The sequence below is a fragment of the Porites lutea genome, chromosome 8, assembly GCF_958299795.1.
Source record: "Porites lutea chromosome 8, jaPorLute2.1, whole genome shotgun sequence".
In the NCBI taxonomy this organism is placed as follows: Eukaryota; Metazoa; Cnidaria; class Anthozoa; order Scleractinia; family Poritidae; genus Porites; species Porites lutea.
The window spans coordinates 7,586,661-7,610,007 of NC_133208.1; the positions used below are offsets into that span (position 1 = coordinate 7,586,661).

Sequence of the window (23,347 nt, forward strand, 5' to 3'; positions counted from 1 at the left end):
AGTAAAAACGACTCGAAGTAATCGTCTGAAATTCAGGTTAAATCCAGATAAGATGATTCAATTGCTGGAACTGAATTGCTTACATTGAATGCTGTAAATGATCTGAGCGCTTCTCGATGTTTTCGGATTTTTGGCAAAGTACAGAAAGACTCCATTGTACAGGTGCGACACTATTCCTACTACTTCGTGCTACTTGCCCTTTTAATGAAGTGGAGGCCGCCTCGTTGTCAAAAGAAATACTTTTCTTCTGCGTTAGGGGGGTATTATTAGGGACCTTAAGACCCTAGGACGGCGACAGCAGGTAAAACGTCGCTGAAAAAAGTGAATTCGCGTTCTTTCAATCTTCATCGAGATTACTCCAAGTCACTCACTTTGTCAAATGTAGGCGAACCCTCCTAAAGTTGAATTCCTAAGAACCATATCCAAGTTCACAAAGAGAGAGGAAATTTCGACGTCGCTTGTGTACTTCCTCTGTACATCGTGAAATTAAACATTTTCACGTCGTAGTCGTGCAGTGACGGCAAAGAAATGTACAAAAAAGCGCGATTCACGTGCAGAATTGTTGTTTTGCTAATTAAACCTATTGCTTTTGTGGCGTTCCCGTTGCCGTCGCCGTCGTCGGATCGTAAGGTGCCTATTTAACATATAGCTTTTCCTTCAGAAGCTCAATTTTCACTTTGTGTATGAAGTCCCGATAACAAATTTCTGTGCCATTGTGAGACGAAGTGAGTCATGAGTGGTTAGGCTTTCCACAAGCTGCTCGAGATTTTTCAAAAAGTTTCTCTTTTTTCTCAAAAAAGTTGCTCAAAAAACAAACAAAAGTTCCTCAAAAGTTGCTCGAAAAAAAAACAAGAAACTTTTTTTTGGTCTGATGCTAAAATATGCAACTTGTACAACAAAAGTAAGATTTCTAAGCATTTTGTGGCAATTTTGCGGCGTAACCAGCGTTTCCTAAATAACTTTGTCCTAAATAAAAACCAGAAAGTCTAATGAGCCAATAAAAATGTTGAATGACCTTAATTCTTCACCCGAGACACAAGTCAGTCGAGTGTGAATCTTCGTCCACCATTATGAATTTTCTTTAAAAACAGCTGACCTAGCAGCCCGCGCCGGCTACTTTTATCTTGCGCCCATGATCTGCCCCAGGAGGGAGGATTTGGCTTCTTTTTTTACAGGAAATTCAGAAATTTTTTATTTAAACATTGTGAAATATGGAAGAAAGGGTAATTTGAAGCACTAAAAGCTGCTCCGATATCTCAGAATTAGAAGATAACTCGAGAAGTTGCCAAAAAGTTGCCGAGCAACTTGTGGAAAGCCCTAGGAGTGGTTACATCTCTTACGCTTTCTCTTTTTATTGTCTCTTTATTTTGTTCATCACAAACACTTTTCCGTGCCTTTCTAGCAGCTTTGCACATCTCTCGTCGGTCCTTGTGGAAAGCCACTCCTCAGCGTCTGTACTGAGAGAATCGCTGCAGCTCCTTTTCTTTTTAGATGTCTCCATGCACCTACATTTTATTAAGCAGTCCAGCTATCCTAAACTATGTGAACTTACTTGAATTTCGAAGTTGCCTTGGTCTTGTAACTTATTTAGTGAGAGGAAAAGTGCAGGAATGGGAAGGTTTTGCAATAATTGTCAAGAGCATGTGCTCAAAGAATGGCTTATTTTAATATACTTTTTAATTATCTCAATAAAATTATTACGAAAAATATCACATCTTTAGCCATAATTGTGTCAATTTTATATCAAAGGGTGTGGTCAACTGTCATGTGACGCCTCGAAATTCGCAGAAACAGAGTTATATAAATTCTCTAAATGGTCTTTAAAATGTACGTAGGGCCCTTTGAAACCATTTCTGGATCTATTAAATTTAAAATTGGGAAAGGAATGAAAACTCCTTATTTGCACAGTGAAGTCATAGGGAAATGCCCTAAAACTCCACCTTAACACAAGCTTGAGCTTGGCAACATAAATAATCGAAATCAGCGTACTCCAGTTAGTAAGAATAGCTATGTTGCTAAAAATCAGACAAAAATGCCCGTGGGCCGTCATAGTTTGGTGGCCTGTGTAGAAAACTTAGGTAACCTTTGAGTCAGTACTATGGTCCATGTATTTTCTCGCCAGGAACCGGGAGGATAGATATTCAACATATCCGCAATTTTACAGAATCGTTAATAAGTAACAACCAGCGTCCCTAGTTCTTACAGAAGTAAAAATAGTTAAGAAGACTGTCTGGTTCAACTTTACGTTTTATTGCTATTTGGTTTTAAAATGAGCAAGCAATATTCTTACCCCAAGGAATGTCCGTGTAACCTCCAAAAACGTATTTACCCTTTTTTATTATGGTAACTGTGTCATTTTTTCCATCGCAGCGTTTGTGAAACTGTTTTTCGACATCCCAGCCGTGCAATGTAGCCCGCCAGCACAGTAGCCAGTAAGAATTGTTCCCAACCGCTGGCTCCAGAAATTTTCCCAGATGGTAGAAATAAGAAGAATTTGTTTTCAATATGTTTGAGTCCATGAACGCTAAAAATAAGAGGAGAGTACAATAAAGGCTTCAACGATTGCAAAAAGAAGTGGTTTCTAGTATTTTACAAGTTCTGTTGCTGCTGTAACTATCTGATGTCTTAAGATGGAACAAGAAGGTCTGACTAAAAACTTCTTATCGGTCTTAACGTCAGCTTCTTCCCTTAACCCAGAGACCGCAAAGCTCCATTGAGGGGAGAGGGTGCTTGGGGTGGTTTTTTACCTAGTCTCGTGAATCGTTTGTACTGGCAACCTCTAAGTTTAAAGACACACTATCTCGGTGTTCAGCTACCGAATTGAGACCAGTATTAACATTAACAGCTACTGAAATAATAAATACTAATTTTAACACAAAATCAAACGTACAAACAGCCATGGCCCAAAATACCGGGCAGATTAATTTTAGACAAGGCTGCACCGTTAATTTGCACTCTTAAACTCGAAGGGCAAAAACGCTTTTGAACTTGGAATGCAACAATGTTGTGCAACAAGTTAAGAGAAAATGTTGCCGGTATTACTTGACCTTAAAGATCATGTCAAATCTTCATGTGCTTTTATCAAATTGAAACCAAACGAGTTCAACGAACCTTTCTGGTTTGATTTTTTTCTTCTCTAAAATAGCTGTCAACGAAAAAGGAGAAATAAACGCGATACCAATGATGACAATAATGAACATGATTTCACCATTTGATAGACCCCAATTACACGGCGGCCATTTTTATCAGAGGAATCTACTATTTCAATGTACATTATATTTACCGGTGCAATTAACGCCGAAATATTCTGGCCTCCTGCAGATACATAGGAAGGATCCTTTGGTGTTATGGCATTTGGAGCTGTTGTCACAGTTGTGTTTTTCTGTTGCACACTCGTTAACGTCTGAAAAACAGGAGGTGCTACTATTTAGCTTGTCTTTTTTTCCCTATATATAGTGTTTTCGACCACAAAAGGACTACTGAGAAACAGTTTTCTCTATGACTCCGATGATTACAGAAGGAATTGATTCTAATCTGAGTCCTATTACCACTACTAAATGCTAGCGCTCTTCTAATTATGATAAAAACACTGTAGTGGGATACAGTGCGCGGAGGCAGTACTCGCCATATATTCATAAGTAATGGTACAATAATCACTCCATCGCGAACGCTCTTCGACGTTTTTTTGGTTTTTGTGGTTGTTATTTATATTTTTCTTCTAGCCGCATGAAACTCTTACAAGATCTTGTGTTTTAGTTTCATAAAATCTGAAATTATCACAAATTTTGGTACAGTTACTTATTTTTATACAAATCGGACTCCAGCTATGTGGTCTCCTCACTCCACTCAGACCTATTTCCCTTATTAACAATATAAGTATTATAACTATCATTAAAATTACTATTATTATTATTGTTATTATTATTATTATTATAATCATTTCTTGCTTTGTACATTGGCTGCTCATACCGATTTACCTGCTAAAGGAGCGAGTCATAATCCCTGACCAAAGGCCCCTTGGATTTCACCTCCTTACTCTAGAACTCTAATACTTCCCTTAAAATCCTTGCTGTTCCTAGTAGTGTAGTTTTTTAGATTAATGAAATACTAATTCTAATGTCCAACGTTTCCAGCCACTTATCCAAGTTCTTTGTCACACTTCCCAATGATCATACAACATCGGTATCTCCTCTCATGTTCCATATCCTTGCAATTTCTATTTTAGGCTCCTGATATTTTATAACCTTCTCATTCTCCTTTCAACAATTCCCTTATCCCCTGCTACAGCAATATCGACAATGGCGCACTCTCTCTCCTGTTTGTTTACAACCACATGATCATGTCTATTGTAGCATTGATGACATGATCACATTGGATGTTCACTATCCCACAGTGGTTTAAAGGAACAGTATCCCGTTACTGCGCATGCACCAAACTTTGATTTTTGGACAGGATGTCGCGAAATCAAAAGATGCGAGGAGAGTAAGAGAATCTTGAAAAATCTGTTTGCATCGCGCTTGGCCGGGTTCAATACGACACTAAAACTTCTCAGGATTATAGATCAATGATATATTGTTCCTGTTAAGTTTCGATTTGGGCAAAATCTGGATTTTTTGGCGTTACTTTTATTACCGTTGGCCGGAGGACCAAAAGATTGGAAGCACTTTGATGCCGATTGAAGGCTTATTTCTTCTGCTAGCTTCCATACAAGCTCAGATAATTGTGAAAGGAATACGCAGAAATGAAACAGCAACAATAAAGACTGTAAGAAAGAAACCGTTGAGACATTGATGTGACTGAGGAGATCTTGTGGAGGGGAGTAGGGGCACCAACGACAATTTTCGGGAAAATATCTGTTCGGAAGACGATTTGAGATCTAGAATTTTCGGAGCATTTGTTGTAAAATTTCTTGCTTGCCTGCCTCTCCTAGGATTTTCGAACATCTACAAAATGGTATAATTACCCATTTTTAACGGATTTTGACCCTAAAAAAGGCCACTTAGAATTTTCGGGAGCCTTTTCCTGGCTGAAATTTTCGAGAAGGTAAGTTTTTATCCCTATAATCTTCGGATTACTAGACTTTCAGCTAGGAAATCCGAACAGATGAAAAGTTTTTAGGCGATAAAAATATGCCTATATCTACCGCTTGAATACTAAAATACGTTCAACAATGCTATGCTTTAGTGGTTTTGAACTATATCCTCGTTGGGTGCCCCTGGGGTGCTTCGTGGAGCAGAATGTTTTGCAAAGACGCGTTAGTATACTTTTAAATGAATCTCCCTACGGCCGACAAAATCAAACAAACAGGCGCTACCTGTTTTGAAAAACTAGTGACATGAAATCATAATATCATTTTTGACTAACCTTTGTGGTGATTCATAGCGTTGAGATTGCATTTTTATTTATGTCTTTCAAACGTTTGAGGCTAGAACGCGAGGAAATCAGGCAGATATTACTGGACTTGGAGCGATTGACCTCTGACACGAGTTTCAAATTAGAAAATATGTTTTTAAAGCGAGCGGAACGAGATTTCCGGGTCGCGAGGCGGCCCAGCTAGCGATAAAATCGAGATGAGTCTTCGAATCGCGAGCCAAATTTTTATATAAGACGAAAGACTTCTTCGAAAGTCTAAAATATTACTTGAGAATATAAACAAAAAATCTCTGTCGGCGGTGCGGTCCGGAAGGAAATCTTGTCGAGTCAATTTGACAGTTCTATTGTCTTTTGAAGAAAAACAGATGACGCTCGCGCGTGCGCATAATCGGGACACTGTCCCTTTAACTTCATCGCTTTCACTCACACTGTTAGGCACGTGTTCGTACCACTTGTCCTTCTCTCCCAGATGATATTTCTCACATAACTTCCAACGAACTACTTTGCAATATTGTCATGTATCTGTTTATATTCCCTTTGGGCTAACTTTTTACATTCACAGACAATATGCTTTACACTCTCGCCTCATTACCTACATAAGGGGGACTCGCACAGTCTTGCAGTTAACATGGTATCAGTTACATGGTTGGTCCTCTGAGCCTGTTTCTGGCCTGCACAAATGATTGCTTCTGTTTGGATCTTCGAGTCTGCTTTTCGTAACCAGCTCCAAGTTTTCTTACATGTGTTGTTCCGGGTATTTCTCATAAAATTGACCATGCAGCATTTTTTCCTTCCAACTGTCGAGTTTCAGCTCATTGTTCCAAGATGTCTTCAATCAACTTAACTGTCAGTTTCCTCACTTTTAATATACCTTAATTAATTACCCCTTACCCCTTGCAGTAAAACGTCCCAAGAATTCCTCACACACCACCCAAAACTGTTTTACTCACCTCTCACACACTCCTCACAGATTATTAGTCGGCCCGACCTCCATCCTCCCTTGATACACACAACCTATCAACATCTCTTTTGGAATGGAAAGCACCATTCATTGTCAACACCTTTCTAGTTATTTTATCCAATGTTTTCAGTTCTTCGTTTGCCCATCTTACCTGCTCCATACTTGATCAGCACTGACTGCTGCACAGGTGTTCGTCGCTATAACCTTATTCTTTCAATTCAATCTTGATTTCAACATTAGTTTCAGCCTTCTTTTTTACTCTCTTGAATTTTTTTTCATCTCCTTTTCGTTTATCAAATCCGCCTCAATGATCCCCAAATATTTATACCTTCTTTCACCAATTTCTCCCATTATCCGCCCATACAAAAGAGTTATACTCTCAAACCTTACTTTCTTTTCCCTTGTCATTACCAACATAGTAGTGATAGAGGGATAAAATCAAGCCCCGTTGGTGTCGAGTAAGTGTCGAGTAAGGTTGAGGTAAATCATTGATATGCATAAGGGTCGAGTACATGACGTCACCCATTGTTTTAACCTAGGAAAAAAGTGGGTTCCTTCATACTGATAAGCGTCTTCCTCGGTATCTAATGAGCGTCTCTCTTATACAATAGGAACAATAGGCTTGCCTAGAATTGCCCGGTCTCTTTTAACCCTGATGATTGGGTCATGTAGAAACTATTCTGTGTTCAAAATGAAAGAGCTCAGTTGTTGAACACGCTATCGTTACTGAGTGTAACTGAAAAATCTTTAATCATTTCTTTAAATTATCATGACTAAACATAGGACATAAACAAAACTCAAGCACAAAATCCAGCTATTCTATCTCGAGGAGAGGACTAACTCAAAGCGCTTGGTAAGCCTATGGTCTTGTCATTTTCACGCGCCGTTAGTCAGTTAATTATGCGAGTTAACAAGCCGACATTTGCATACAAATTGGCTCAGCTCTACAGTAAAAACCCCAAGAGAGAACCTTGACATATTATTATAAAAACAACAACAACAACAACAACAACAAAACAATTAATAACTTAACAATAGAAATGTGGTGGTGGTGTTGGTGGTGGTGTTGGTGGTGGTGGACGAAAACAATAGAAATGTGGTTTCATGGCTTGCCAAACCTATATAAACGTACAACGTTCTACCTTTTTCTCAGTCTACATTCTGTTCCTGAGGAGTTGACATGAGCTGGTTCTGTTCCGTTTGCGAAAAATCGTTTAGTAGAAAGAATAGCATGCAAAGGCACGCGATGTCTAAACACCGCAATGCTGGTCTCACCCCATTTCAAGCAGTTTCGATGTCTTCACAGAAATGTCAGCGGTTTCGCTTTTAGCATCCTTTCACCTCCATGATTGCTGGAATGACCAAGTCCGGAAAAGCAGCCTGGGTTCTATCTCTATTACATAAAGCTTCAGTGGCAATTTACCTCCACGGGACGAAAAAACGGATTTACCGAACGTCAAACGTGAAGTCAAACGGGCGATAAAGGCCACCTTTGCACACCTTTGTACAACTTTGACGCGCGACAAATGTTTACCTTTGCTCGCGGTCAAAGGCGAGTCTTCAGGCGATAAAGGCCGTTTTTGTCACGCCTTTAACCCCTACCTTTGACGCGCGTCAAAGGTATATTTAATTAGCATTTGTACCCCTATCAAAGGCGTCGTCAAATATGTCTGAGATTCAGGCCAAAGGTGTGACAAAAGCGCGGTAAAGTTATGTCTGTGATTAAAGTCAAAGGCTTGTGAAAAGTTTCGTCAAATGTGTCTGAGCCTCAGGTCAAATGTGTGACAAAGTTGTCGTCAAATGCGTGTGAGATTTAAGTCAAAGGTTTAATAAAGGTGTTGCCAAATATGTTTGGTTTTTTTCCTCCCCTCGCATCGCGCCTCTCGCTCGTCTCGCGCTTCGCGTGAATTCCGCGTTCGCCTCGCGCTTCGCGCGAATGCCGCGTTATTGCCTCGCTAGTCATAAGCGCTTGATATACAGGCTAGAATCCAACTTGAGATTTCAATCAAATTCAATTGCGACCTGGATACCGTTTAAAAAGGTGGACAGATAAGAGACTGAGTTCTTAATCTTGTACTTTATTGTCCTAAAACCTCATTAGATGATTAGAAAGCTGAATAATTCCAATTAAAACTTAAACGCATAAAAATGATTTTTTAAACCTTTTCACGAAGTTACTCATTGCAGTCTGTCAATGGACAATCATAATGACTGCCGCAAATTTTTGAAGCACTATAAATGTTCCAGATACACGCTGTTGTCACGGAAGGCAACCTGCAAAATGGTTTAAAACACTTCTTTCACGCAAGCCAGTGCAAAAATCATGGTAAGTAAGAAATGTTCTTGATCAGGAGCCCATCTGTCTTGATGTTATCTTTGCGAAGATTTTCATTCTAGAGTGCTTTTGATTCTTGATGTAAGTGAAAGACAAACGCCATGTATCTAACTTCAATCTTTCTCTGTTGTGTGTTTCGTTCCACTGGAGACTTATCACTTTGCCTTGTTTCTTTTATCTGTGAAATAATTGTAAAAGAATATAGCAATTTGAGATAAAAAATTCAGTCGTAGTGTTTCAAATAAATTTTTCGGCCCCACTCCCTTTTTATTATCGCTCCTTTCCTGCAGAAAATTCCCCTTTCTCTTTACCTTTTTCAAAACTTAAAGACCCGGTTAAAAATGTGTAGCGAACCTAATGCTTTCGAATGGGAACATTACATTTCGTGTACATGCATCGTCATTTCTGAAATTTGACGTTTGAATCGAGCCTTATTATCACTTAATAAAGTCCAGGAAAATTCAATGAAAATTTCCCTCCATGCCCAAAGCTTAAAATTAAACTAAAGAAACACTTTATATTATACCTAGCCTGCATAACAAGCGTTTCCAATAGAGTTATTGCACGAGTTAGCCCCTCCCTGCTACTCTTTCCTCTTTTTTTTGCCCTCTACAAGCTTAAGTCTCTTGCAGAAAACTCGCGCGGAAAAGCTTTCTACGCAGGCTATTTTTAAAGTTATTGTCCAGTCACAATAAAGAAGGGACAGCTCGGTATGTTTGAATGATTATTATTAAATGTTGAAACATACCTAGCTGCCACTGTGGTGGCACAAAAATCAATGGAATATTTTAAAAATTAAGCAGCCTGAGCCCCATTACGTATAGAACCCAGAAAAATCAATAGAAAGAGATACTCACGTCTGTAAAACATCCGAAGTCTTCAAATAACCACACTTCTTTGTTTGATAAACTGCACTGAATCCTGTTCAAATAAGCTTATGTACTTTCTTCAGTAATATGCCCATCAAAGTCTGGTACAGATATTTTATTGAAGTACACTGTCCATGAAAAAACAAATATATGTAAGTCTTATATTATTTCATTACCCTGAAGTAGTTTTCGTAGTTAAGTATAACTGTTAGAAAAACCAGAGTTGGTTTATAATCTTGATGTTAGTAGGTTCTCGCATGGAGTTTTGACTTGAATTGCATTGTGAAATATAAGCCAGCTATTACTTTTGCAGAAATGCACTAACCCTATTAAGAAAAAAGGGCTTGATCTAGTGTAAACTCTACTGTAATATAGAAAATTTTTTATAGTTTACTGAACCAGATTTAACAATCAGAAAAGCTCCTAAGCACGACATACACGCCTGTTCGGAGCTGGTTTCCGTAAGCTTAACACAGCAAAACAACTATGAAGTTTGAAGAACAACTATTGCATGAACACATAGAAAAGAATGACACGTACCTTTTGAACAAGTTTGTGGTCTAAACTCTATCAAAGATAAGGGTGAAAATATTTGTTAACAAAAGCTGCACTGCTTCGTACAAAAAACCAGCTTTTGTTTTCTTCAGATCTGCGTAGTTTGTTTGTTTGCGCGGGCGGAGAGAGTTGCCGCGACAATTTCGCGTCAAAAACAGGGTGTCTTGCTTGGGTTCAGTCTTCAATCGTCCAATTGTTGAGTCATTGTTTTGCGTCGCTGTCATTACATGGTATATTGATCGATCAAGGAGAAAATGATCCACTCAAGATAAGACAAAGAAAAAATCACTTCGAAAAAGTACATATTCTAGAACATTTTCAAAAGTAATTATAAACAGCAATTACAATGATTACCCGCCCGTGTTCGGTTTTGTCGTATAAATATCTTTAAAACAGTATTCAAATACAGCTTTTTAATTTCCTTTCTCAATATCAGTTTCGACATAAGTGTTTGTAGACGTAATTCATTGCATATTTGCTCTCACCTTTCAGCACCATTCAAGAGTGTTGTAAAAGTGTAGCGGTCGTATTTGACTTCATTTTTGACTAGTATCAAAGGTATGGTCAGAGCCACTACACTTTTGACTTCATCTTTGACGTGCGTCAAAGGTAAAGTCAAAGTTACCAGCATATTTGACAACGACTTTGATAAGGGTTAAAGGAATAGCAAAGCATTGATTCATTTGACTTCTCCTTTGACGCGCGTCAAAGTCAAAGTTGTTAACAATTTGACTTCACCTTTACCGAGGTCAAAGGAGTAAGCAAAGAGCTTATATATTTGGCGACATCTTTGACGCGCGTCAAAGGTGAAGTCAAAGCCAATACCATATTTGACTTAACTTTTGACTCGTGTCAAAAGTGCAGTAAATCCAATTTTTCGTCCCGTGCTTCCCCCAGAAAGGATCGTTTGGTGTTATTCACAATGGCGGCCTGCGTATACAGAAATGATAATCGCCATGCCACACATTGAATTTATCAAGGGAATTCCTACGGCTTTGGAGCAGGATTCCTATTTTGATGTGAACAAACAGAATCTGATCGTGTTTGATGATCAGATGATTGACGCCAGTAAAGACAAGCGAATTGTGAACCTCTTTACTCGTGGTTCTCATCATCAAAATCTCAGCAAGATTTATATCGTGCAGAATCTATTTCATCAGGGGAAGGGAAGTCGCATCATAAGCCTAAACGGTCATTATTTGCTGCTATTCAAGAATCCACGAGACAAATTGCAAAACTTGACTCTGGCAAAGCAAATGTATCCCGGGCAAAGTTATTTCTTTTTAAATCAGTACGAAGAGGCCGTAAAAAGACCTTTTGGTTGATCTAAAAACTACTACCCAAGATAACTTTCTCCTTGCGAAAAAACCTCCTGCCCAGTGAAGAGGGCTTTAACCAAGCAGGGTATTAAGAAAATATTCCTTAAGAGCTTCCAAAATACCTAAAGCAGCAAAATCTATCTCCCGTCCCGCTTCTTCCAGCTATGCAAGAAATACAGGGCAACATGGATGATGTGCTTTCTGGAAACGATCTTCGGGACGATGAAAAAGATAAGCGATACTTTTAGTTGCAAAACAGATATCTGGCTTTATCTTTCTGGACTGGTTTTATTGCTAGCGTTTATTAGTAGCGTGTTTCATTTGATCCTTGTTAAGTTAATAATTGTTTTTTTGTGTTTTTATAATAACAAGTCAAGGTTATCCCTTGGGGTTTTTACTGTGGAGCCATTTTGTATGCAAATGTAGGCTTCTTAACTCGTATATAATAACAAGACCATAAGCTCACCAAGCGCTGAGACTAAGCGGTTTTGTAATGACTAGTCAAAACTGAAATAAAGAGTTCTCAGCTCCACTTTCTGTGTGTGTGTGTTTTGTTCATATATCCGATTTTTAGTGCTTAAATTATAATAGAAAACATAAGCCGTTTCTCGTGTTGCTAGGTGATCGCTTCTCTTGTTCCTATCCTTTTAATAAGCCGTTCCGGAAAACCGGGCTCAAGTTACTTACCGGGTAATTCTAGACAAGCCTGTTCCTATTGTATAAGAGGAACGCGCATTAGATATGGAGGAAGACACTTATTAGTAAGGAGGAACCCACTTTTTCCCTAGGTTAAAACAATGGGAAACGTCATGGACTCGAACATTATGCACATCAATGATTTACCTCAACCTTACTCCGGCGACACTTACTCGACCCTAACGGGGCTTAATTTCATCCCTCTATCATTACTCAACACACTACACTTTTTCAATACAAATTCCATCTAATATCCTCACTAAGCAACCGTACAGTTTGCACCAACGAATCTATTTGGTCTTCACTCTTCCCAATCAATTTTAAATCGTCAATAAGAAAGATGTTTAGGCTCAAATCCTTCTCAAGATCATAACCTGTTGTTGATTCTCTCAACACCAATGTTAATAGAATCATGCACAAGACAAGTAGCTCTGGAAAATGCCTCTTCTTCTAATTAATGACTTCCAACCCATCGCCTGGTAATGATAACCCTACTTCTATGTCTGCAAACCATTAATAAAAAAAACCTTTTCACAGTTCTCATGATCAGCTATTTCAAACATCTCCAAACACTTGACAATTCAGCTATGTGGTATCATGTCATATGCTTTCCGGTAATCACTCAAAATCAAATGTTGATTATTTCTCTCAAAGGGCCGTTTCTTGAAACTCCCAATAATTACCGAGTATGGTCTGAATAAATTCGGCGCCTAAAACTACTGTTTACTTTTAGAAGTGATATAGTATGTAAAAAGTATAAAAGCCTGGTTAGTACACGTTAAGAAGGTTTGCTGGAAACTGGTAGCGACCGCAAAAAATCCGGCCGGATTTTTCATTTTGGCTCTTCCTTTAGACGTAGATATAGCTCTCTGTAGCAACTACTACGCTTCAAAAGCAAACCACCAAAAGTAAACCAAGCCTAGCTAGTGGTGGAGTGCGGTCAAGTGAATCGCTGACATGGCTCTCGCTGCTGGCTCAGACCCTTTGTTTGCCAACTTATAGATCGAGGTTCCGCTCTTCTGTCTGACCAAGAGATTACCAGCCAAATCAACTCAGGATTCCTACAACCTATGGAGTCCTTCCAAAGGCTTGAACTCCTCCCGTCACACAGTGAGGATTTGTCACCGCTGACCCTATCCGAAGCTGCTGTTTTATCCGCTTTAGAATGAAGGCGGCAGGACTAGATGGAGTAGTACAATGAACGCGTACGCAGGCATCCTTGCTTGCCCAGTTACAGCTGTGCAAAACAGCAGTTTCGCAGAGCAGAGATGCCCGTCATCCTGCAAGACGGTGCCTGTTCCCAAGCTAAAACCTGTTATCGACATCAATAAAAATCTTCGTCCGATCTTCCTAACCTTCGTAATATCTTAACTTGCACAGGACTTTGTCGTCGCTCTCCATTTCGGCCCGCGGTTCTGGAGGTGATTGATCCAAATCAGTATGGCTGCATCCCAGCGTCCTCTACCCTACACGCCCCTACGTACATGCTACATGTACCTGGTTGCAAGCCACCGACGGGTCTGGGGCTGCTGTGAGAGTCGTCCCGTTTGATTACGGGAAGGCCTTCGATCTCAGCGACCACACCCTACTTGTGCGCAAAGTTTTCGGCCTTTATTTTCCTCGTTCTGTTGCCCTCTGGGTGGCCGACTTCTTAACGCATAGACAACAACGCGTAAATTTGTCTAGAGGCTGTTTTTATGAATGAGGCCCTGTGCCCGCTGGTGTGCCTCAAGAAACCAAACTAGGCACATCGTTATTCCTCAGGGGTTTTCAGTGTGGACACATAGAAGCACATTTTGTACGTTGATGATACTTACTAGAGAGATTGAGCATCGCGTTTACGGCAAACGGCAAACGTAAGAAAGTTTCCCCTTCACTAGTCGTTTTCTGTTCATTGTAACTACACGAAAATCGGTAGATTCAGGCCAATTTTATCCATAAGAATTGTTTTAAGCTGATTTTATCCGCTCATTTCTCATTTTAAAAATTTCTCAACTTGAATCTCAAGTTTGCCGTTTGCCGTAAACGCGATGCTTAATCTCTCTACTATTGATGAGTTAGTCCCGCGAGGTGCACAGGGTGACATTCAAAGCGCAGTTAGTGCCGTCGAGGACTGGTCACGTGAGCAATGCATGCAACTAAACGCTGACAAATGCAAGGAGATGATCATCGACTTTGAAAATAACAAACACGTTTTCAGCCCTGTTGTGGTCGACGAGAAGGAACTAGCTGTTATAATAGTGCCAAACTTTTAGGTATAACACTGTCGCGTCCAATATTGTAACAGCCTGCTCTATGGCCTGCCAGCCTACCAGATTAATAAGCTAAAGAGGGTCCAAGATGCTGCCGCTAGGTTAATTTTCCAGGAATCTAAATACTGCCACGTAAGACCGTTGCTGTATACAGTGGAACCCCGCTATAACGAACCTCGCTATAACGAAGACCCCGTTATAAAGAACAACATTTGAAAGCCCGGCAGATTTACAGTAAAATATGTTGAAACGAACCCCGCTATAACAAACCCCGCTATAACGAAATCCCCGCTATAACGAAAGATTTTGACGGTCCCAACGCACAATTTACCTCGCTATAACGAATATTTTGTCCTGTTGCTCGGTCGCAGTCAGTAACAACGACAGATTTGAGCGTAGAGTAGAATTCACAGCTTGCTTTATTCCGGTTTTCTCAACACGCGACCGAAGATAAAACGCTGTACAGATCAACAGTCAACAAATCCTTTGACAGCAACCTATCAGTCAACGGCTTATTATGTCATAGACATTGGCGTTATACAGTATTTCGACATCAATTAACTTCTGCTCTCTTCTTTGTCTCTTATTAATTCTATTAACTTCTTCACTTTCGAAGGCTTCTTGTGATAAAACAAATAAGTAGCCGGAATTTCTAGTCCAACCAACCGTTGTACTTATAGTTTACAATATAAAATGAATAAAAGTAATGATTTCTACGTGTAGTATTGAATTTTTGGTAATTTTAAATTACCCCGCTATAACGAATATTTCTGTTGTTGACCGGATAATTCGTTATAACGGGGTCTTCGCTATAACGAAGACCCCGGTATAACGAACATTTTTTTCGGTACCGTGACACTTCGTTATAGCGGGGTTCCACTGTATATAATGCCGGTTAAATTCAAAATTGACTTTAAGATACTACTGTTAACGTAAAAGGCTATCACTGGCTTAGCACCTTTTTATCTCCTGAAACTTATTAATCTTAAAGAAGCATGTAAATACAATTTACTCTCCGATTGTGATGCACTGCTACTAAACCCTGTGAAATCAAGACTTTAATAACGTTAGGAGATCGATCTTTTGCTGCTGCTGCTCCTCAACTATGAAATTCATGTCCCTATGCGATTAGGAGTAATTCCTCTGTGACATCTTTTCAAAAGACACTCAAGACATTTTTTTCAGAAAGCTTTCTTGTAATTTTATGTGCTTTAATCTCGTTTTTAGTGGGTTTTATGCAGTTTTTTTACCATTTAAGTAGTCTAGGTAATTTTATAATTTTAGTGTTGACATAATTGTTTTAACTCTGGTAGGTTCATGCACTTTGTATACTTTATGCAGTCCTAGTAATTTTTTTGGAAATATTTTTATTTTTAAGCGCTGATGAAAATAGTAATATTGATATCGGCGCTATATAAGTTTTATTATTATTATTATTATTATTATTATTATTATTATTATTATTATTATTATTATTATTATTATGTCCATTCCTTGTAGACTCAGGCAGGATGTTCGGCCTGGTTTATAGTCCTTGCGAGCAGGTTACAACAAGTCACCACGGGTCCCAGGTCTCTCTTTTCCTTCTTCTTACAGGGACAGTATTTTCCTTAGTATCTTTGCTGTCCCCAACAATGCTGTTTTCTGGATAACTTCCAACCTCACGTTCACGCTGATTCTCTTCATGTACTCCTTAAAGTTGAAGTGAATCGGCGTGAACGTTATCCAGCAAACAGCATTGTTGGGGACAGCAAAGATACCAAGGAAAGTACTGTCCCTACCATTATCATTATCATTATCATTATCATTATTATTATTATTAACGATCTCAAGTGGAAAGTTTATATAATATACAACTATCCCCTGAAGGGGAGGTATTCAGAATAGTCAGGTGGGATATACCTAGACGCGAAGTGTCGAGGTATATATCTAGCGCTATGAACCGACCCTGAGTGGGATAGTTGTTTTAGTATTTACCAAATCAGTTGGATAAAAATAACTTAGTTCGGGTTTGTTGACGTTTCAATTTGCAATGTTTCGGGGATCATTTGCTATGATCTCGTTCCAAATTCAGTAAGAAAATTCTTTTCTAGCGATCAGTAAACATCGAAAAGCCAAATTTTTTCTCGTTCTTGGTATTTGTTGGTGCAGCTGCTTCTTACTGCTAAAATTTCATCTTTCGAAACTGTCGCGAAACGAGAAGCAGAATCCCGTCATGAACAAATGAAACAGCGAATATTCAAGGATATTCCTAGTTACGGGAGCCAATCAGAACGCGCGAAAATTGCTATCCACTGATTTGGTGAATTATGAAACTATTAAGAAAGCAAATAAGCGTTTGTATTTTTTTGGTTCAGCTTGAGCTGTAAAGATATTGTTGACTTCCACTGTACAGTAATGAGACCCGTTCTAGAATATTGCTCACCCATTTTCCACCATAGCCTACCCCGGACTGTCTAACTGAGCGTGTACAAAAAAGAGCGCTCTCCATAATAGCGCCTGATAAATCATACAAACACTGCATGTTTAGTCAGTTTTGGTCTCAGCACTTTATATGATAGGCGTAACGATCAATGTATTAAGCTGTTTAACAGTATATCATCGGATCAGCACAAATTCGCTTGCCTGCTTTCTCCGAACCACTGAGAGTACTAAAATACCAGACAGGAGAGAGTTTACGACTTGCCCCACTTTCGCACAAACCGCTGCAAAAATCGTTCAAACCAGCCATGTGCGGTCGTCCAAACATGTTATTATAATGTAAGATTAAGTGTTATAAAAGTAAGTGTTGTAAATAATTAAACAATTCAGCCTTCAGCCGGTTGCGATTTGATTATTTTATTGTCTATGATCTATCTTAACTGGGAGAAGTAACGCTTTCAGAGGATTGATCAGATGTACTAAACTTCGATCAAGCTGGATTGAGTCACCGCAAGATGGAGGATAACATCTTCTTCGCTCTACATAATTCTTCACATGCAGCCTACTCAGCCTCATTTAGCAATTGCTAAATAATTATGACAACGATCACTTTGTCGATCAAAGGCTTGACTTCAAACTCTTATTTGTACATTTGGAAATGTCTCTTTTGAATTCTACTCAGGGACTCAAACGCGTGAACTCGAGACAATATAATACTGAATTAATAGCCTTTACATTAAGACGATCCAGGTCTTTACTGAAATATAATCACCTGTACAGTTAACTCCGTTCCCCGAATACCCTGGCTTGCAAGTACACTCGAAAGATCCTTCAGTGTTTTTGCAGACGGCATTAGCGTTAGCGTCACAGTTGTGCTCTCCTGTTTTACACTCGTTTACGTCTGCAAATCAGATGCAGGACTGAATCATCATAACTGATTTTCTTAACCTTTTATTTTCTACGATTGATAACGATCAGAAGAGAGAGGGAGGGAGAGATTTCTGGCTATACTGAAAAGCAAAAACATTTTTGCGATATATTGAGCAGGTGAGAAATTCAGAAATGACATCAAATGTATAGATAGAGGATTCGCGAGACCTAAGGAAGCAAGATATTAGAGAATACAGAATGACTTCCTCTTCAAAGAAAAATGGCCAACAGAATGAGGGATAAAAAGGGCCATTTCCGCTCATACTCTAAAGACGGAATTGTGTACATTGGTCTGATATAATTAAATGTAGTAAGCTCACCCATCGTGAATGCGTGTTCAGACATGACAATCTTGCATGGGCACAATATAATAATACATAAAAACCTTAAATATCTCAAGAATGTATAAGGCTAGAATTGCATACAGATACTGCACATCACAAACTTTTATAATGCAAGAGCATTTCCATACTTATTCAGCTTAAAAGAATAAACTGCACTACCAGAGACTAAGCTGTATACTACCTTCTGGCTGAACTTGTCTCTAATGCGAGGTAAATGGAGTTGGTTAGAAAAAGATTCATTATAACGAAGACCGAGGTATTGTTTTCACCTGTGCAGTTAACTCCATCCCCAGAATACCCTGGCTTGCAGGTGCACACAAAGGATCCTTTAGTATTTCTGCAAGTAGCGTTTGCATGACAGTTGTGCTTTCCTTCTTCACATTCATTAATATCTGCAAAAAAGAAGTCAGGCACTGAATGATTGAAACTGATTTCCTTTTTCTTTTTACAGCAATTACTGTGACCTACCATAATAGCCATTTCATGCGGTCAATTCTCATTTTAAAACGAGGTCAATCCTCAAACCTTTCTCCACCGAAATTAATTTTCATATCAAAAGGCTCCACACTTCGCGTCGTTTTAAGACAGACGCTCGAGTCAACTCGAAAATGGCCTATTAGAATTACAATATACCTGACTTATTAAAGGAACTTAATGCTCTGCGATCAGTACTAGTAAAAGGTATTATGGAAATTAACGAGACTTAAATTAAGGCGAATTTAGTGAAAAACCACTTTCGAACAGAGGAAATTGATGTGAAAGAGACGTGGCTACGAAATATCTGAGTGTTTCAATCAAGGAATTTGAAAGTGTTACCTGTACATTTATCTTCTCCATTTCCAGAATAACCTATTCCGCAAACACACCCGAAGGATCCTATAGTGTTATAGCACACTGAACTACTGACGTCACAGGTGTGTTGTCCTGTGTGACACTCGTTTAAGTCTGGAAATCAAGATTTAATGCTGAATTATCAAACTGAATCAGTTCTATTTCAGTTTTATATCTATTGAATGAGAAATAGTAATACAATGCTTTCGAGACTGGTAGTCCACGAATGAATAAATCAGTTTCTATGAAAAAGCAATTACAAGGAACACTAATTCAATAACATAGCGCGCGAATGACTTCAGAGTGACTAATTTGCAGTTTTTGTCTGAGTTTGTCATTTTTCTCACTAATTTTTTTATGACAAAAGAAAGGCAAAGATGACATTTTAATGACGGTGAGGAATTCGGTGATGTTAATTTCAGTTTGTTTGTCTGAGTTTCGGGTTCATAAATAGTAACTGCGAGCAGCGCTATTGATGGCCTTATAACAACGGTAAAATGGCAGATAAAAATCAGTTACAAATGATTATTCAAAGTTTTAAATGTGGCAAGTTATGTTATTTATGACGAATGATCCCGCTAAGAATAAGAAATAACCTGATTTTGACGGCACGAAATACCACAGAACCTGGGTGTTAGGCTAGGGGCTACAGCTAGTTCACATTAAGTTCTTTCTTTTCTAATATTTTCTCCAGTTCCTCATTTTTTCAGTGATTCAATTCTGCACATATGCGTTTTTTTCTTTTCTTTTCTTTGTTTGTTTGTTTTTTTTACATTGTTTTCTACTTGTGCCTCCATGAAAGAACCTCTTAAATATTCTTAATTAATCTATAATGCCTCCTAGCTAGATTAGCTTTTTAGCTAAAGGACGCTTGTACCTTATTTAAGTAGTATTGTCTCTTGCTAATGTCTTTTTTTCTGTGTGGTATAAATAAAGTTCTTGTCCTGTCTTTCTTTTCCATACCGGGAGTTTAAAAGGCTACGTATAAATATCGCGTGTACGTCATCTCGGTTTCTGAAACAACCTTTCTTTGGTTTTCTTATTTTAGGAGCGGCCTATTTCGATTAACTTGTAAAGTCCCGTAGAAACGTCTTTGAGCTTGAGGCTTGGCTCCTTTCCGGATTTCCCGCCCGCACTTTTTCCCTTCGTGGACTTTTGGGCAGGCTTTCTTTTCTGGCCTCTGTCTGACCGCATTTATTTCTGTTGGCGGCTCAGTTCTGCCAGGTTTTTGAATTTTATAATTTTTTTTTTGTACGGTTAGCGCCGTTTTTCACCCGTTCCTAATGTCTTATGTATTTATTGTCAATGTATGCTTAGAACAGCTGTCCCGGGACCGCTCTAAAGGTGGCCCGAACCTATTTATATGAGTCTTGGTTATGTTTTGAATCGTGTTTTTTGGCAGGAAAGATTTAACCCATTTCTATGATTTTTGGCATCTTTTGAAAATAAAGAATGGTCGAACTTTCAGAAACTGTTATTTATTTTCTTGTAGGTATAAAAACCTTTGAGATATCGGCATATGTTTAAAACTGTATTCGCCGTAGGTTTCTGATTACTCGGTTTCTTGCAGCAATATCATTGCAGATAGGAGATGGTCCGTCGGTAGCTTTCCTCTATTTGTGCGTCAACTTTCACAAATGTGTTAGCGTTGCATTTTAAGATTAAATTTGGCCAGGTATTTGAGCAGCGAGTTCTACGGTCACGATTGACTTCAAAATTGCAGATATAAAACTAGGGAGCTCCTGAGGCTTATTTGCTGAAGTTAGAGAAAAATCTGTCTTAGTGTTACAAAGTTATAGACATTGTTTGAAAAAAAAATGCGGTTTTTAATATAAACGCATGCCGATATCTCAAAGGTTTTTATACTACAAGAAAATAAATAACAGTTTCTTAAAGTTCGACCATTCTTTATTAAGGATGCCAAAAAACATCAAATCGGTTAAATTTTTACTGCCGAAAAACGCGATTTCAAAACCTAACCAACCCGCATATAAAAAGGTTCGGGCCACCTTAAGAGGCGACAAAGTCAATGATTGACGCAGTCCTGAATTGGTAATGCTACAGACCCCCAGCCACAATCGTAATAAACACCTGTTCACCTTAAATGCTGCGCCCTAACCGTTTCTAACAGCCTAGCTGGCTATTGGCCTTCGTGTTTTGTTAAGTATATTAGTGAAGATGATCTCGTTATATCAAAGATGATCCCAAGTTTTTCTGTCTCTAAGCCTTTGAACTCGGTGTTTCCTGTTCCAGACATATGTTGGTTACACTTTTTGTTTCCCCAGCCTAACTGGCACTAAGCCTGTGTGCTTTATTGGGGATACAGTTCGAGCTCGACCAGTTAAGTTGTAGCAGTTGTTATTATTACTTTTGTGAAAGCAGGAATACAAATGTTGCCTTTTTGCTGTATTAACATACGTACGTTGCAGCGTTGGCTTTAAATATACTTTTTTGGCGGTTAAAATTATTTCCGTTGCTATTGATTTCTGTGGGAAAATTTGAGGCCACAACTTTACACGTACCAAGGCCAAAACTCTTTTCTTAGATACAATCTGTGACATAGCACTGACTGAATATGAAAACAGGTTTCTACCTTTCCATTTGGCTGTATTATTTTTGGTATGGAATAGCATATGACTTAAGATAAAATCCTGTTCGTTTCAGCTCCATATTATGTTACCTGCACAGTTGACACCATCCCCAGTATATCCTGTTTTGCAAGTACAGGTGAAGGAACGCTTGGTGTTGGTGCAGTATGCATTATCGTGGCAGTTATGTAGTCCTGCTTTACACTCGTCTACAAATCAGGGAGTAAAAGTTAGTTATAAGAATTCCTTGACTTAAACGTTTTTCTCCTGTTGGCACAAACGACTGATATCATGATTTCCTGATTAAAATTTATTGAGGAACCGTTGGTATCAATACTCCAAACAAGTCAGTCAGCGCGGGATAATTTTTCGTGCCACGAGCGGTATAATTGCTTCTTTTTCGTTTACGCCCTGAACGTTTAGTCTGAGCTCAGCTGTTACTAGTCGGTAAGTGTCACTTTCATAGCTAAGTTTTGCTTTTATTCACGTTTTGCGAGAGATGAAAAAATCTTTCTTCCTGTTTGCAAGCATCCGAAATAGTTCATGAGCCAAGAACCAAAAAATGTAACTAGGTAGCACCCTTAAAATTATAAATCTAAGGGTGTGCTAAATTGTAATCAGTCTATGTTCAGACATGAAACTTGAACATCAACTAGAAAATTGGGGGTTTTATGGGGGAATGGGCTAAGAAAAATTTAACATAAAAAATTGGTCAAAGTATAAAGACTAAGAAGCAACCATTGCCATGAAAACTCACCACTAACTTCTAAAGATAGAAGGGACGGCGTATTCGATTGGGAAATCTGGACTTGGATTTTTGAAATTGGAATCGAACGACACGAAATCTGAAAACGGATTTCAACGCAGATAAGCCTGTCATTGGTTTTCCTTTCTTCCTTTTTTTGAATTTTTTGAATTTTGAATTTATATTTTTTTTCAGGCAGGGGGGCGGGGGGGGGGGGAGGGGGGGTGCGGAGATCAGGGAATCGAGAAAAGATATGAACTGTTTTTGAGAGGACAGTTGTCTCGCACGCGCACGCATAACAAGCAGAAAAAAAAAAAAAACTTTGTCCACGCTTTTCCAACTACAACGGTACAAAGGACACCCATAAAGTCATGATTTGGTGAAAGATTTCTCGGGGGGTGAGGGTGAAATCCGTTTTGCATTTCGCGTTTGATTGCCAAATCTAAAATCCAGACTTTAAACTCAAATCCGGATTTCCCATGCAATCAAACGCACCTTAAATTTCAATTGTCGCCATGATTTGAAAAAGTTTGATCGAATTGAAAGGGGTTATTAACCTGAATTTGCATAATTATAGTTTCATTATTTAAGGGCAAAATTTCTCGTTATCCACAACCATTTAATATAAGCCCCCAATTTTTCCAATAACGTTCCTTCCTTAAGTCTCATGTTTGGTAACAGACTGATCACAATTTAGCACACCCTAAGTTTTCGTTAAATAAACACCGAAACAATTTCCCATAAGGGGTTGCTACAAATTAATATTGTATTTTTACCCACTTCCACTTAGCTAAAATGGTACCATTAAATTACAAGTCGGAAAATTTTGTGCGTTTTTAGAAAAAAAAATAGCATAAATGTTTTTGGAAGCTTTCTTGTTTGCTCTTTTATTCTATACATATCTAGTCCAAGTTATAGCCTTTCGGAATTGGGGCGATTTAGCTTTTATTTAGAGTAGTGGCGAATAGCGAAATTGGCGGTGGATTTTTGCCCAAAATGTTTGTCTACAACTCTCAGAACCCTTACAAGATTAGTCAGGATTTCGATAATAAGTTAGCAGTGTCTGATAAGCGCAGTCAGAAGAGCGCCGACCTGCTGAGTGAGAAGTTGCGGGTTCAAACCCTGGCG

At 38.8% G+C, this 23,347-nt stretch overlaps 2 protein-coding genes across 2 annotated transcripts in view; both read right to left on the reverse strand.

The window, feature by feature from the left end:
• LOC140946920 (uncharacterized) overlaps positions 1–17,679 on the reverse strand; it is a 147,306-nt gene extending 129,627 nt beyond the window's left edge. The window contains exons 1-2 of the mRNA XM_073396019.1: positions 17,554–17,679; positions 3,284–3,403 (exon numbers count right to left, since the gene is read on the reverse strand). The gene's annotated coding sequence lies outside the window, so the exon portion shown is untranslated. The remainder of the gene's footprint in view (positions 1–3,283; positions 3,404–17,553) is intronic.
• The window catches only part of LOC140945160 (uncharacterized), a 388,260-nt gene that overhangs the window by 223,295 nt on the left and 141,618 nt on the right, over positions 1–23,347 (reverse strand). The gene's annotated exons all lie outside the window — the stretch shown is intronic.